General features: G+C 46.5%; 1 protein-coding gene across 1 annotated transcript in view; it reads left to right on the forward strand.

Moving 5' to 3' along the window:
• LOC138489003 (von Willebrand factor D and EGF domain-containing protein-like) overlaps positions 1-14,620 on the forward strand; it is a 3,370,177-nt gene that overhangs the window by 2,177,168 nt on the left and 1,178,389 nt on the right. The gene's annotated exons all lie outside the window — the stretch shown is intronic.

Below are 14,620 nucleotides of genomic sequence, written 5' to 3' on the forward strand. Positions count from 1 at the left end.
CCCATTTAAACTAACATGGTTGACACTATGTTTTAATTTTATTGGTCTGTTAGTCTGGGTCCTGAGGACCTTGTTTACACAATCTATTAGGGGAGACAATCTACGCAGGAAGTCATTCCCTAGTAAACATGGTGTACTCTCTGGAGTTACAACTATGACCAGGTGTTTCACCTTGTGCCACCCAATTTTAATGTCTAAATCCGCAGTCCCCTCGACAGGAATTTCATTCCCATCAAAGTTCTGAAGTTGTCCACGAAAAAGCGTGAGAGGGATCAGGTTTTTCTCCCCCTTCCTGAATTCAGCTAATCAAAGGCCCTCTTTGACAGAAGGGTGGTTTGGAATCCAGTGTCCACCAGTGCCAAAAATGTACATTGCCCCTATATTTGGACCGGGGCATAAAACCTTCCCTCCTTCTCCTCAAGGGGGCAAAGATAATGCGCATTTTGGGCCAATTGGTGGGTTAAATTCTTTTCTCTGGATTCTGACAGAGGGGTAATTTGGGCAGGATTTGGTTTGGGAGCTTGGGAACCTGTAAGAAAAAGGTGACAGTTGGATGTTGGGGGAGTTTTGGGCTTCCCTGGTTCTGATTCTGCTCCCCCCTTTTGGAGGCAGTCATTAAAACTGGTTTGGGCAAGGTGATTTTCTGGTCATTCTGGGGTCCAATGATGGGCAGTTTTAACTCGGTCCCCACATCTACCCAGTCTTGATGAGGATCTCATGGGACCCACTTTTCTTTGGGAGGAGTTCCCCCATCCCTGAAGGAGAAGATAATTTTCCCCGATTCCTCTGAGGACCCCTCTCCTTTAAATTGGAAGATTCTAACCTCCTCCACAAAATGGCTCTTTTTAGGCCCTTTATATCTCCTACTTGCCCTCTGTTTCTGATTCTTGGCTCTTCTGGAGCTTTTGTTCTGCAGAGTCCAGATTAGTCTGGATTTTCTGCAGTGTTTCCCCTTGTTTCTGTGCCAGAACTATATTGTCTGCATGCTTTTCCTGTATGATTCCTATGTGGAGATACAGGGAGGCCGCTATTGTGGCAATTTTACACTGCTCCTCTTTTATTTATGGGGCCATATACAGTTTGCTAAACGCTTGATGTAATGGACCATTGTCCTGCCAGGTATCAAGGTTGATTGCAGTGACTTGTTGTTTTATTTCCTGCAGCCATAGCTGTTCATCCTATTCTTGCCATTCAACCTGACAAAGTTTGTGCTTGAAGTATTCCCTACCAATATTAATTTCCACTCGGGTCGCCATCTCAGAAATATCAATTTCCTTATGGCTTATGTCAGGGTTAATTTACTTTTGCAAACAGGCCTAATTCTTTTGAGTATTACTTTTCAGGGGTGCTTGTACAGTGTAGCTCAATATGCCAATCAAACAAGGTGTCTGCACCTTGCAGGCTAGTATGCTGTGTTAGTCTGTCACAGGTGGTATTTGAATTCAGAATTGCGGCTCAAGCTCCCAAACTGTAAGGGATTTCAATCAGACACACAGCCAAGTCTCGCCTGTCATGTAGTGTGCAAATGAAACCCTTATTTAATTTTGTCTATAAGTTCAATATTCTGAATGATATACCACTTATATCACACCCTTCTCAAAATGCCCCCCAGGTCACAATGAACCAGGAATCAGGCTAGTTAGCAAAGGTAAAGATGTGTTTATTTATTTAATATTCAAATCAGACACATAGGTTTAACATAGATATATATGGGGCAGCAATCACCCAAAGGGTGACAATACAATTCAGAAATAATCAAAGCAATTGAATTTACCTATAAGGAGGCAAAATAGAAAAAACAGGGAAAAAGAGCAGTCTTGTTTTGCACACAGATAGCGTTTAGGTTAATGTTCCCCTTGCAAAGTTTTGTTTACATACAAATGAGCAATCCTACACAAATATGAGTAATCAGCAGGTTTTCAGGAATGAAATATAATGTCTAGAGTTATAGGTAATCCTCCCTCCCAAACAATTTAAAACCAGACAATCTGGATTATGCTTTTATTCAAGACTAGAGCATTCAGACTAGACATCCAGGTTGGGACGAAGTAAGCTCTGAGACCGATTCATGACTTCAGTAACAGATCCCCACCGCCTTCCTCGGCTGAATCAGTCCAAACACTCGAAGTGGGATTCATGGATAAGAGTTACACAAATAACAATGACTATGAAAATGATGCTTTAGCAAATAGACAGGATAGGATAGCACTAAAGATTTTGACACTGTTACTGGTTATGAAAGTAAGGATAGATCAGAGATTATGGTGGATTTTGGTGGAACAAGATAAGGCAAGATATACAATAGTTCTCTAGTATCCTGTTAATACTCACAATCCAATAGGATTTAAGATTTTTGCTCAGAAGAGAGAGTGTGTCTCTATGCGTTGTCAGATGTCCCTATTTATCCTGTCAAATGACATCACCAAATGTGTGTATGGGCCGGCTTAACTAAGCCTGCCCCTGTGAATTGGGATTGGATCAGAGCCTCATCTCCGCCTTGCATCTAGGTGATTGGATGAAAGACAGATGATGTCAGGTTTATGGTTTGATTTTTACAATACTTAGAAACCTTTCCTAGCCACTAGTATCAAAATCGAACTTTGTCCTAAATACATATTTATACATTTGTAACCTCTACGAAAATCACATACAAGGATTACATATTTTATGGAGTATCTGTTCAGTAAAATCCCGTATCTGTGAGATCTTGCTTCACCTTTCTGCAGCATTTTGTCCATTTCACCAGGAAAACATTTTCCAAAATGTCTCCAATTTTCCACAAATATGCATGTTTACCATAGGAATGGGTGTGCAAGGTTTAACAATTCTAGCATAAATACAGTTCCCATAAAACCATATATATTGCTGTTCCTGTTCAGAATATGCTACATATTTCCACCACGTTTTCAAATGTAGGGCCAAAAATTAGATTAACAAATATGCCTGTTTTATATTTTTCACCACTTCTGATAGTGAGTTATAAATCTCTAAAAAATGTTCATTACATATTCTTTAGCAGCAAACTGTCAGCCTTTTGCCTTTCTCTGGAGACAAGGAGCAGCCCCCACCTTTGGGATTTCCTTCTGCAAGCCAAGTTTATGACCTCTTCACACGTCCATTTCTTGTCCTGGAGAATATGCCATTGTTCAGTCCCTGCAGCAGACACAAGTCTGGCATACCCCGCAATTATCATGTGTAAGTGAGCATCTGCTGAGAGCAATGCCCTCCCCTTGGGTGGAAACCTGTTTTTCATCCCCTTGCAGGCCCAGCCAGCCTAGGTTAATTCTTAATTTCTTGACCTGAAATCCAACATAAACCAAACTTGTTGCATCAGATCTCATATATAATTTACATTCTTGATTTAAACCTGTGGGATCAAAACAACTGAGATCTGTGTTCCTTTCAGAAACAGTCCTTTTACATTTGCTAATCCGGCAGACCTTTAGTTTAGACAAACTTAAAGTTTAATCAGGAGAGCCCATTTGACAGGGGCTGTCATTCACAGGTAATACAGTTTTGCTGAGAAGGTGTTTTGCTCTTAGATAAAATAAAAATATATTTAAAAAAAAATAAAAAAAAAAAACATTTCAGGACCTTGTAAATTCACAGTGCTTCATTAGATTAAATTAATTTAGCGCCAAGCAAGATTTTGAATGTTGGAAAGTGTTATGTACAGACATTTTGAAGTTTCAGCAGCAAAGTAAATGTCATTTACAGGTACATTTTGCAGTTTCACTTGCAAAGCGCTGCTTCTCCCTCTGCACTCTGTTTGCTTGTCATGGAGGCCACTGGCACTTTTTCTGCAGTGTGTGCTCTGTTCCGCCACAAATGCACCATGGGTGGCACGTTGTGCAGCCATCTTTTTGTGTGTTGAAAAACGTGGTTTTGGAGGTTTTGGCGCGATCAAGCGTTTTGCCACCATTGTACTGTTTCTCTCACCCTAGATAGCAGAGTGAGGCTGCATAGTATAGCAGAGTGGGTCAATACATCGCACAAGGCAAGGCAATTGCAGAGATTCTGGGAGGCAAGAGGACGGGTGGAGTCTACAGCAGGGTTGGCAAGCTCCTTGCAGATTTTAAAGTTCAGGCAAGTTGTTTTTTGATGCCGCAGAGACACAGGCTTGAATGTGGACTCACTTCTTGGTGCGGACAGAAAGTCAGTATTGCCTTTGGAGCAGGCAACAGGCCAGTTTGTCAGAGGATAAACAAGAAGCCCTCCATTTCCTCTCAGCCACCCTACACTAACCTTTAAATGTAGCTAGGTCGGAGTCATACCAGGAATTGCACTTGACTTTGGACTTCAAGCTGATCCTCATGACAGTGGCAAGAGGATCAAGATTATCAGAAATAGAAAAGTAGAGAAGGGACAGGGTTGTGTCCAGGTGTGAGTCAGCCAGAGGAGGAGGTGGGGAAGATAAGGTGGCAGCGGAAACCTCAACTGGCACACAATTCATTTGTCAGATGTCTGAGAAGGTAGGTGGCAGTGTTAGGGTGGGCTTACCTTGGGGGGGAAGAGAGTGAGAGATGAGAGCAGTGAAGGCCGTGGTCACTCCACGAGAGAGGAGTGGTCAGAGGGATAGAGAGGGGGAGGCCAGAGGAGATGAAGATATCAAGTGTGTGTCCTGTAGAGTGCGTCGGGCCAGAGGGGAGGGTAGAGAGGGAATTTCTGAGCTCACGAAAGAGCAGAGATGAGGGACAGGGAGAATCGAGGTGGATGTTGAGGTCACCATGGAGGACGAGTTGAGTGGTTGAGGCCAGGAGGGAGGAGGAGAGGTCAGCCCACTCAGAGAGAAAAGGGGTGATTTGCCCAGGGGGCCAGTTGAGGGTAACAACAGTAAGAGAGTGGCTAGGAGAGATTGAGAGAATGCAGACAAGTCATTTGAAAGAGGAGTAAATCTGAGTGGGAATGATAGTGGCAGGGATCCACTCAGGAAAGATCAGGGCTACTCCCCCACCAGGCCGAGTGGATCTGGGTGCAGAGAAGATCTTGTAGCCATCAGGGAGGAGAGTGTCATAGCTTGCGACAGCTGGCCATGAACCATGTCTCCATAAAACCAGGGACATCGAGGTCCAGTTCTTCAAGGAAGTGGGAGATGTCAGAGGAGTGTTTGACAGCAGAGCAAGAGTTGAGAGTGGCGAGATAAAGAAGTTTGCCGGCCTTAAAGACCTTCCGGGGAGGGGTACAAATCAGAGGTATGCCCTGCGGAGTTTTGGAGGTAGCCTGAAGAGGGGAAGAGGAGGATGGAAGAGTGGGAAAGTACCCGAGGAATGAGAGGAGGGGACAGCTGGGATGAAAGAAAATTGATGAGGTGACGGAACTGCCTATCGAAGAGGTGGAGATTTGCCTGAGGAACTTGGACCATGACAGAGACATTCAGGTAGACATTAAGGATGACTCTGGAGGGTATGCAGTGATAAAATTGTGGCAAAAATGTAGCCAGTACAAAAAATCACTGCAAAAATGCATCATTTGACCCGTTAAAGGTGTACCACATTACACCATTTAAGGGGAGCTGGGGTTGCGGGGGTATCCCCCGCTCCCCTTAAATGATATAATGGGTCTGGGCGTTGTGGGGGTGTCCTGGCATCCTTTACATGGATTGCGGCATCAAAACCACTGTCTTTTTGCCACAATATTTTGTGTCCACGGCCATTTTTGCTGCGATTTTAACACATGGAACCCTCTGGAGGAGTCGAAAGAAGCCATGAGGGCTTTCCAGCCAGTGCCACCATTGGGATAGGAGGAGACACGACAGAGTACAAAGATCATATGGGGGGTCCATAGATCCGGCAAAGGAACAACAAAGCGGATGTTGGTGAAGGCCTGTCTGGAAGAGGCACTGGTATAGGTATTAGCGATAGGGAGACCACGGTTGGAGGCCACAATATCCTTTTCAACCTTCTTCTTTCCAGACTTAGCGAGCTGGGAAGGGTAGTTGATAGAGTAGCTGTTAGAATAGATGGGAGAAACAGAAAGCGCCATGAGTGAGAAGAGACGAGGCAGAGGGAGGAGTAAGCAGGTACAGCGGTATAGAACAGTCACTGGGCTAGCAGGTTCAAATCAATGGTCAAGTTAAATGTAAAATACAGCCAAGTTTGACTTTCAAGTTAAATGCAAAATACACCCAAGTTTGACTTTCAAGTTAAATGAGGGCCATTAGTTAAAGAATTTAAAATGGGAGTCAGATTGAAGAGGTGGGTACAGAGACAACAGGGTTCTGAGTAATATAGCTTTGTAACCTGTTCCACGGGCTAGGCTGGGGGTAACAGCCCGGCAACCTAAGTTTAAGGCCTGAGCGAACCGAGGGCTTTTAACGGGGGTATCGGAAGGGGCCCCTGGTTAAGCCAAAATGGTTAATTTTCGATCAAGAATCCGAGCTTCTAGGGCACACCTGAGCATAACTATGTTCATCACAAAACCATGCTTCGATTATTTCCAGTACCATCTTTCAAGGACTAGAAACTGCAATATCTGTGAAATGTACAACATCATGAAGTGTTCTAGTCTCACTCTGTCTCAGCATTCCCTCAGATATACTGCAAATGACTCCAAATACACCCCTGCTTCTACAATCACAAACCTCTTCCAAAACCTTTTCTATATGTCAGATCTTTAGTCTGACTGTCTTCTATCATTAGTCGTGTTTTTCCCTTCTTCTCCCCTTCTCTCTTTTCCTTTTCTGAACACACCAAGGTCTAATTATCCCTGGAAGTGGCACAATATGCCTTTTAGTTGACAAATACTGTCAGTGTAACACCACTATGATGGTTCAGGGCAAAGTATAACAGCTTCTCAACATAACAACCTATAAGAAAACTGGGTAAAGAAGCCATAGGCCATGTAGAGGCATTTTAGATGTTACACAAAGATGGAAATACAGCTGGTTAGACTCGCTAAAGGAGTTATTTGCATTCTTTTGTGCCTGACATGTTTTTGTATTTTGATGATGGGTCACACTCTATGCATGTGTTTTATATTTTATGTTTTTGTTATGTGCTTAAATTTAAAATAATAAATAAAATAAATTGTATTCAGTTTAATCCCAGATTCCTTCCACAGACAAATCGAAGAATCGCAGAATAGGAGGTGTATGGGCCTCATTATAAGTTTGCTGGTCCGGGAACTACGGTATTGGTAAGAATGCCGGTACCATAGTTCCCAGAACGGAAAACTACGAGTTCTGCTCGCGGGTGCCATTGCGTCCACCGAGTCTGACCTGGCAGCCATACCGGCACCTGCGAGCAGAGTATGTTGAATGCACCGCCACCGTTGATAACAGTACCAGTGCATCCGGCTTCCTCATTCCCATTGAGCTCTATTGGGCTCAATGTAAATGGGGAACAATATTTTCCAGTGCCCAGGAATGGGCAATTACCGGGTCCGGCAAGGCCGTAATGACCCGGTAATTCTGGGCACCGAAAAAAAAAAGCAGAGGCAGCTGTGCCTGTTTTACAGGCACGGCTACTGCCAGCCTCGTAATGAGGCCCGTATGTCTACTTTTTATATTTAATAACAGAAGAAGATAGACATGGCCTTTTATTACGGTGTTTGAGCGTCCCAGTTTGTAGATGTGTGTCAAAAAGTATATGGCATTTTTCCTAAGAGTACATGCCTAGGTATGTGTTGTGTGATATATTTTGTTAACAAATTCATAATGCTGTGTCTGCTGTCCATATTGCAAAAATTAGTCAAAGAGAGCATGGGACACTGTCCATGGTCTTTAGCCATGGCCTTCTGCTGTGTCCAATGTTTCCATTGCACGAGCCAGTGAGTCAGTTCTACAGCTGAGGCTATTATACCCCTCACAATCAAATTATCAGATCCCACCGGCCGTGGCTCTACTAATATTCATGATCCCCTACATCTTTTAAAATACATTTTGTAAAGAGTTTTTTTTTTTTAGATGCTCCTTTAGTTCTTGTCTAAATTTGCTATGAAATCTCTTTGATTTTACCAATAGAACATATGGTTACTGGGGGAATGGGAAAATACAACAATTTAAAAGTCTTCCCCCATCTTGACTGCAACTTTCATGAGCCCTCTTCTCCTTAATACATCCCCCTTGAGTAAGTCCTCTCTGACCCGCTCCTATTATCCCCTTTCTCTCACTTGCTCATGTAACACATTTTTTTCAAGCATGCCTAGCAACATTTCCTTGGGAATCCTAAGGATTCCCCATTAAGATGGAGATAGACCTGAACAAACGGGCTCTATAGCCCACCCCTTGCTCTCCTACAACACTTATGGCCCTCTTTACCCCCTCCCTACCTTGATCCAAATATAATTTTAAGCACTTTTCTTTTTCAGCTTTCCTCATGATTACTGTAGCAATCGCTTGCAATGAGCAATATAAATTATGTTTTTTGAAATTCTGAAAAGCTTTGCTGATGCCATACACCACGGGTGATATCTAAATGCTTATTTGGATCTGGGGACATACCCTTCTCTGTCAAATTATTTCAAAACTACTTTGGGGTTTTACCCCAAACCAACAAAACCTCTATAGTGCATTATGCCCAAGTTGTCTGTCCACTGGTCTGTATGCTGATGTGTTCAATAAAAATACCTTTTACGGTGCAGGCCAAACATTGCTTTTTTTCTTATTTCGTTAATAGCTTTTGAACCATTCAACGATTCTTCACCAAACTTTCTTTATTGGGGGAGCTCATAGTAGACAAGTCTGATCTATGAAAGTGTCGTCCAAACATGTGCTGCCCTGCTCTTCCAGCACCATCAAGGGCCACAATGCCACCCTTACTCCAGGCTTGGACAATTTCTGAAATCACTCTTTTGCCACTGGTTTGTTCCCCTCTCTCCTCAAGAACTCCATTGTGCATCCCCTCCTAAACAAGCTTTCTGCCGATCTTAGATGTCTGGCAAACTATTGCCCAATTTCTATCAGTCCTTTCCTGGGCAAGCTCCTGGCAAAGGTGGCCATCTCCCAGCTTACCCTCCACACTGAATGTGTTGGCTGCCTCCATGACCACCTGTCTTGCTTCAGAGCAGCCAAAGGCACAGAAACTGCTCTCCTGAACACTCATGAAGATCTGCTCTCGAACCTCGACTCCAGCTCTCCCTCTGTCCTCGTCCTCCTCGACCTTTCCTTTGCTTTCAAAATGGTCAATCATGCCACCCTGTTCAACCAACTCTGTGTGAACTTTGGCATCACGGATCAGGCCCTGGCATGACCAACCTCCTTCCTCCTTCCGGAACCGGAGATGGTTCTCCTCAAGTTTCAGGGAGGCAGGAAGGCTGTTCCAGAGGGAGGCCCCTGCCGCGGAGAGAGATCTACCCCCAGCTCGTTGCTTCGAGAAGCGGCTAACCCTGAGGGAATTGGAGGCGGATGAGCGAAGGGCTCGGGAAGGAAGATATTTGGGAAGAGAGAGTTGAAGGTATTTAGGACCCAGGCCCTAGAAGGCCTTGTGGACAATGCAGAGGGTTTTGAACTTTATCCTCGCAGCCACTGGGAGCCAGTGTAGAGATTTCAGTCCTGGAGAGATACAGTCCCTGGGCTTGAGGCCAAGGACAAGCCTCGCAGTTCTGTTCTGGATGAGTTGCAGAGGGCGGAGAGTGGAGGCAGGCAGATTAAGATAGAGGCTGTTACAGTAGTCCAGCTTCGAGAGAACCAGGGCTCGGGAGACAGTGAGCTTCTGGGGGAAGGAGAGGAAGGGAAGAATACCTCTGAGGAGGTGCAGCTGGTAGTGTGACCTCTTGGCGACGTCAGAAATATGAGGAGAGAAGGAGAGTGTGGAGTCGAAGATGACCCCAAGGTTTTTTGCCTTGCAGGTAGGAGCAGGGAGGGTCCAAGGGAGGCAGGCCAGAGAGCTGCAGGGAAGGAGGGAGTGGGAGTACCGATGAGTAGAATCTCAGTCTTGCTGGCATTAAGGCAGAGGTCATTGGCGGCACACCATTCTTGGATAGCAGACAGACAGTCAGAGATGAGGGAAGGAGAGGGGGAGGCTGAGGGTAGCCTGAAAATGAGCTGGGTATCGTCCGCATAGCACTGGAAATTAGGGCAGAGAGCGGCGATGCGGTGGGCAAGGAGTGCCAGATACTGGTTGAACAGCCAGGGAGAGAGATTAGATCCCTGGGGGACACCACAGGTGGAGAAAAAGATGTCGGAGAGGAAGGACCCCAGTTGGACCTGGGAGGGTCGATTTGAAAGGAAAGAGGTCAGCCACGCCAGAGCCTGACCAGTGATACCCAGGTTTTCCCGGAGACGGTTGAGCAGGATGGCATGGTTGACAGTGTCAAAGGCAGAGGAGAGATCGAGCAGAATGAGAACACACGGAGTGTTGGAATCGAGGTTCAAGAGCAGGTCTTCACGGATGTTCAGGAGAGCAGTTTCTGTGCTTCTGGCAGCTCTGAAGCCAGATTGATGGTCATGAAGACTACCAACAGATTCAGCATGGAGGTTAAGCTGGGAGATGGCCAGTTTCTCCAGGAGCTTGCCCAGGAAGGGAGTGATGGAGATAGGGCGATAGTTAGCCGGGCAGGAGGGGTCGGAGGAGGGTTTCTTGAGAAGAGGGTGCACAAGGGAGTGCTTGAGGGGGGAAGGGAAGACTCCAGAGGCGAAGGAGTGGTTGCAAAAGTCAGCCAGGGCAGGAGCCAGGGAGTCGATGTGGTCCTTGATAGTTTTGGAGGAACAGGGGTGAACCTGTTTAGACAAGACTTTCATTGATCGGACTTGTCTGGAAACCTCGTCAGCAGAGAAAGGTGGAAAGGCAGAGAAAGAGGGAGGAGGGGTGACCGCAGAAGGGCCAGAGGAAGGGCCGGGTAGGGAGGGAGGGAGGTGAAAGGAGGAGAGCGAGGACAGGATGTCCTGAGTTTTAGAGATGAAGTGAGAGGCCAGTGCAGTGCAGAGGGCCTGGGAGGGGACAGGAGAGGTAGAGACTGCAACAGGGTTGGCCAGCTCCTTGCAGATTTTAAAGAGTTCGGCGGAGTTGTTTAATGCCGCAGAGATGCGGGCTTGGATAAGGGCTCTCTTCTTGGTGAGAACGGAGAGCCGGTACTGCCTTTGGAGCAGGCGGCAGGCCAGTTTGTCAGAGGATGAACATGAAGCACGCCATTTCCTCTCTGCAACCCTGCACTTGCGTGTTAGGGTGGCGAGATCCGAGTCATACCAGGAGTTACATTTGGCTTTGGGCTTCAGGCGGATTCTCATGACGGGGGCAAGGATATCAAGAGTAACAGATATAGCAGAGTGGAGCATGGAGAGGGCTGTGTCAGGGTGGGAGTCAGCCGAAGGGGCAGGGGGGGGCGAGAAGGTAGCAGCGAAAGCCTCAACTGACACACGCTTCATGGGTCGGATGACCGAGAAGGTGGGTGGCAGTGAAGAGGGTGGCTTTGCCTGTGGGGTAGGCAGGGTGAGGTGGGAGGATAGGAGAAAGTGATCACTCCAGGAGAGAGGAGTGGAGAGAGGGACGGAGAGGGGAAGGTCAGAAGAGATCAGAGCATCAAGAGTGTGCCCAGCAGAGTGAGTAGGCCCAGATGGGAGAATAGAGAGTGAGAGAGAGTCGCAGAGGTCACGAAAGAGAACAGTGGGGGGACTGGAGGCATCAAGGTGGATGTTAAAGTCACCAAGAAAGAGGAGTTGAGTGGTAGAGGACAGGAGTGCGGAGGAGAGGTCAGCCCACTCAGAGAGGAAGGAGGAAATTTGACCAGGTGGCCGATAGATAGTAGCCACGGTAAGGGAATGGCTAGGAGAGAGAGAGAGTCTGCAGACAAGACATTCAAAAGAGGAGTAGGTCTGCGTAGGAGTGACAGTGGCAGGAATCCACTCAGGGAAGATAAGGGCAACACCCCCCCCTGCACGGTTGGGCCTGGGCATGGAGAGGATCTTGTAACCGTCAGGTAGGAGTGTGTCAAAGCTGGTGGCAGAGCTGGCTGTGAACCATGTCTCAGTGAGACAAAGGACGTCGAGGTCCAGTTCCTCAAGAAGGTGACAGATATTGGAGGAGTGCTTGATGGCAGAGCGAGTGTTTAGTGTGGCAATGTGGAGAAGGCTGCCATCCTTGAAGAACTTCCGGGGAGGGGTACAGATCAGAGGTACGCCCTGCAGAGGTATTGAAGAAGGAGGTGAAGAAGGAGCACGAGAGGGGGCAGGGAGGGAGGGTAGAGGCAAGGTAGCCAAGGATAGAGGAGGGGGGACAGCAGGAGAGGAGAGGAAGTTGATGAGGTGTGGGAAGCGTCTATCGAAGAGGTGAAGGTTGGCCTGAGGGCCTTGGACCAGTAAGACAACGATCCTTCTCATCGGGACTCCTGCTCCTGCTTTCCCTCTCTCACTCTGGCTGCCCTCCTTGAGCCCTCTACCCTCACCTTCCTGTGAGGCAAAAAATCTTGGCGCCATCTTCGACTCCATTCTCTCCTCTCCTCAAATCACGGACCGTGCCAAACAGCTCCACTTCCAGCTGCACCTTCTCAGAGGTATTGTACCTTTTCTCACTTTCCCCCAGTAGCTCACTGTCTCCAGAGTGCTGGTTCTCTCCAGGCTGGACTATGGCAACAGCCTCGTTCTCAATCTGCCCACCTCTATGCTTCACCTCCTGCAACTAATCCAGAGCAAGGCTGCAAGTTTTATCATTGGCCTCAAACCCAGGGACCGTATCTCTCCAGCCATGAAATCTCCCCACTGGCTCCCAGTGGCTGTAATGAACAAGTTCAAGACCCTATGCATCATCCAGAAGGCTTTCTGGGGCCTGGGCCCAAACTACATCCAACTCTCTCCTCCGAAATACCTTGCTTCTAGAGCCCTTCGCTCAGATATCTCCAACTCTCTGTGAGTTAGTCACTTCTCCAGGCAGAGAGTGGGGAGTAGATCTCTCTCCTCTGCAGGTCCCTCCCTCTGGAACAGCCTACCTGCCCCCCTCAGACTTGAGCTTGTCTACCTGAAGTTCCGGAATCAGCCAAAGACCCTCCTTTTCACCTCTGCCTTCTCTCTATTGCTCCCTTGCTAACTTACCTGTCTTTTGCTCTGACTGGTTTGCTTGGTTCCCTCAGAGTCTCACTCAGTACCAGGATCCTCCATGACCAGTCTTCCTTGCACTGCCTCCTGGCCGGAATTGTACGATCGGACCGAAAAAAGGTCAGACCATACAAAAAGTCCAGAAAATTATACCACCAAAGGTTCGAACACCAAAAGTATTAACCTTTGGTGGTAGCATTGTAGGTAAGTATAAAAAAAAAGACTGCAGGGGCTGCGGGGGTGTCCCCCACTAGTATAGTGAGCGGGGTGTTGTGGGGGACACCCCCACAGCACACCCGAAAAAAGAAAAAAATAGAGGCTGTAGGGGTGTCCCCCGCAACACCCCGCTCACTATACTTCAGAGTATAGTGAGCGGGGGATTGCAGAGGGAAAACCACTGCAACTCCCAAAAAAGAAAAAAATGAAAGAAAAGGACCCTGCGGCACCGGTTCCCGATCACGGAAGTGAAAGGGAACTGGCGCAACAGGGACACATCGTGAAGAGAAGGTAAGTAGGGTATGTTTATGTTTGGGGTGTGGGTGGGGGTGTGTTGAGGGTGTGGGTGGGAGGGGTGTCGTGGGGGTGTTGTGGGTGTGGGTGGGGGTGTGGGTATGTAGGGGTTTTGAACGTGTGTTCGCATGGGAAATATACAAAACTTTTGTGGTTCGTACATTTCTCATGCAAACCTTCCAGCCGCGCCAAAATCAGCCGTGGTCGGATCATGTAGATTCCTCCTGGCCCACCACGCACTTAGGGACCATATCTGTAGCCCCCTGCCTCCTTTCACTTACTCAGAACCACACTGTCCTGACTGCACTTACTCAGAGCCCTGCTGCCCTGCTCGCACTTCCCTTTTCCTCTCCCCAGAACTTCCCCCTCTCCTTCCCCTTGGACTCATATTGACGCACTTGCATGATCCAAATGACACAAGGTTTAGTAAGATTGTTTGTCTTGTCCTTCCTATGTCTTCCATCCCTTGTCTTGTGGCGCCTAGAAACTCTTGTGTATAGGCACGTTATAAATGCCATGTCATATCATATCATAGTAGCCATTCTTTGACAAACATTGCATTCCAATCCATCGAGTGTAAAGATATTAGTAATTGAATTTTGGGAAAATCAATGCTAATTGATTTTAGCTTAACTGTACATGCAAATTTGCACACAATAACATTCCCTGAAATATACAGGAGTCTGTGATAGATGTTTTACGAACATTAAGGATAGCACTGTAATCTGAAAATGGGCCACACAGCCAGAAAGCACAATACTCTCCTTTTTTTAGTGACTAGGCAAACAGTTTTTAAGTGATTCAAATAATTGTTTTCCAAAAAAAAGCATTTCTTTATTTTGTAAACATTCACTAATTTTACAATTAGAATCATTTGGTGAATACAAAAAATATCTTTCTATAGAAAAAATACTCGATGTGGCAGATCATTTTGTTTTTGTTACTACAAACATTGTGGTCGTAAAGGAGTAATTCACAATCCATCCATGAAAACGTTGCTGTGCCAAACAACGTTGGATCTGCATTAGTACGAATTACATTTTTGCCACTTGAGGTAAAGGTATTCTCTTGCATTTATAGAAGGGAAAATAACTTCGGTATCACAATTTACGAGACCTTTTGCAAAAGGTTTACAGGATATGCCCC

Source organism: Ambystoma mexicanum, chromosome 9, assembly GCF_040938575.1.
Source record: "Ambystoma mexicanum isolate Mex_15411 chromosome 9, UKY_AmexF1_1, whole genome shotgun sequence".
Lineage (NCBI taxonomy): Eukaryota > Metazoa > Chordata > Amphibia > Caudata > Ambystomatidae > Ambystoma > Ambystoma mexicanum.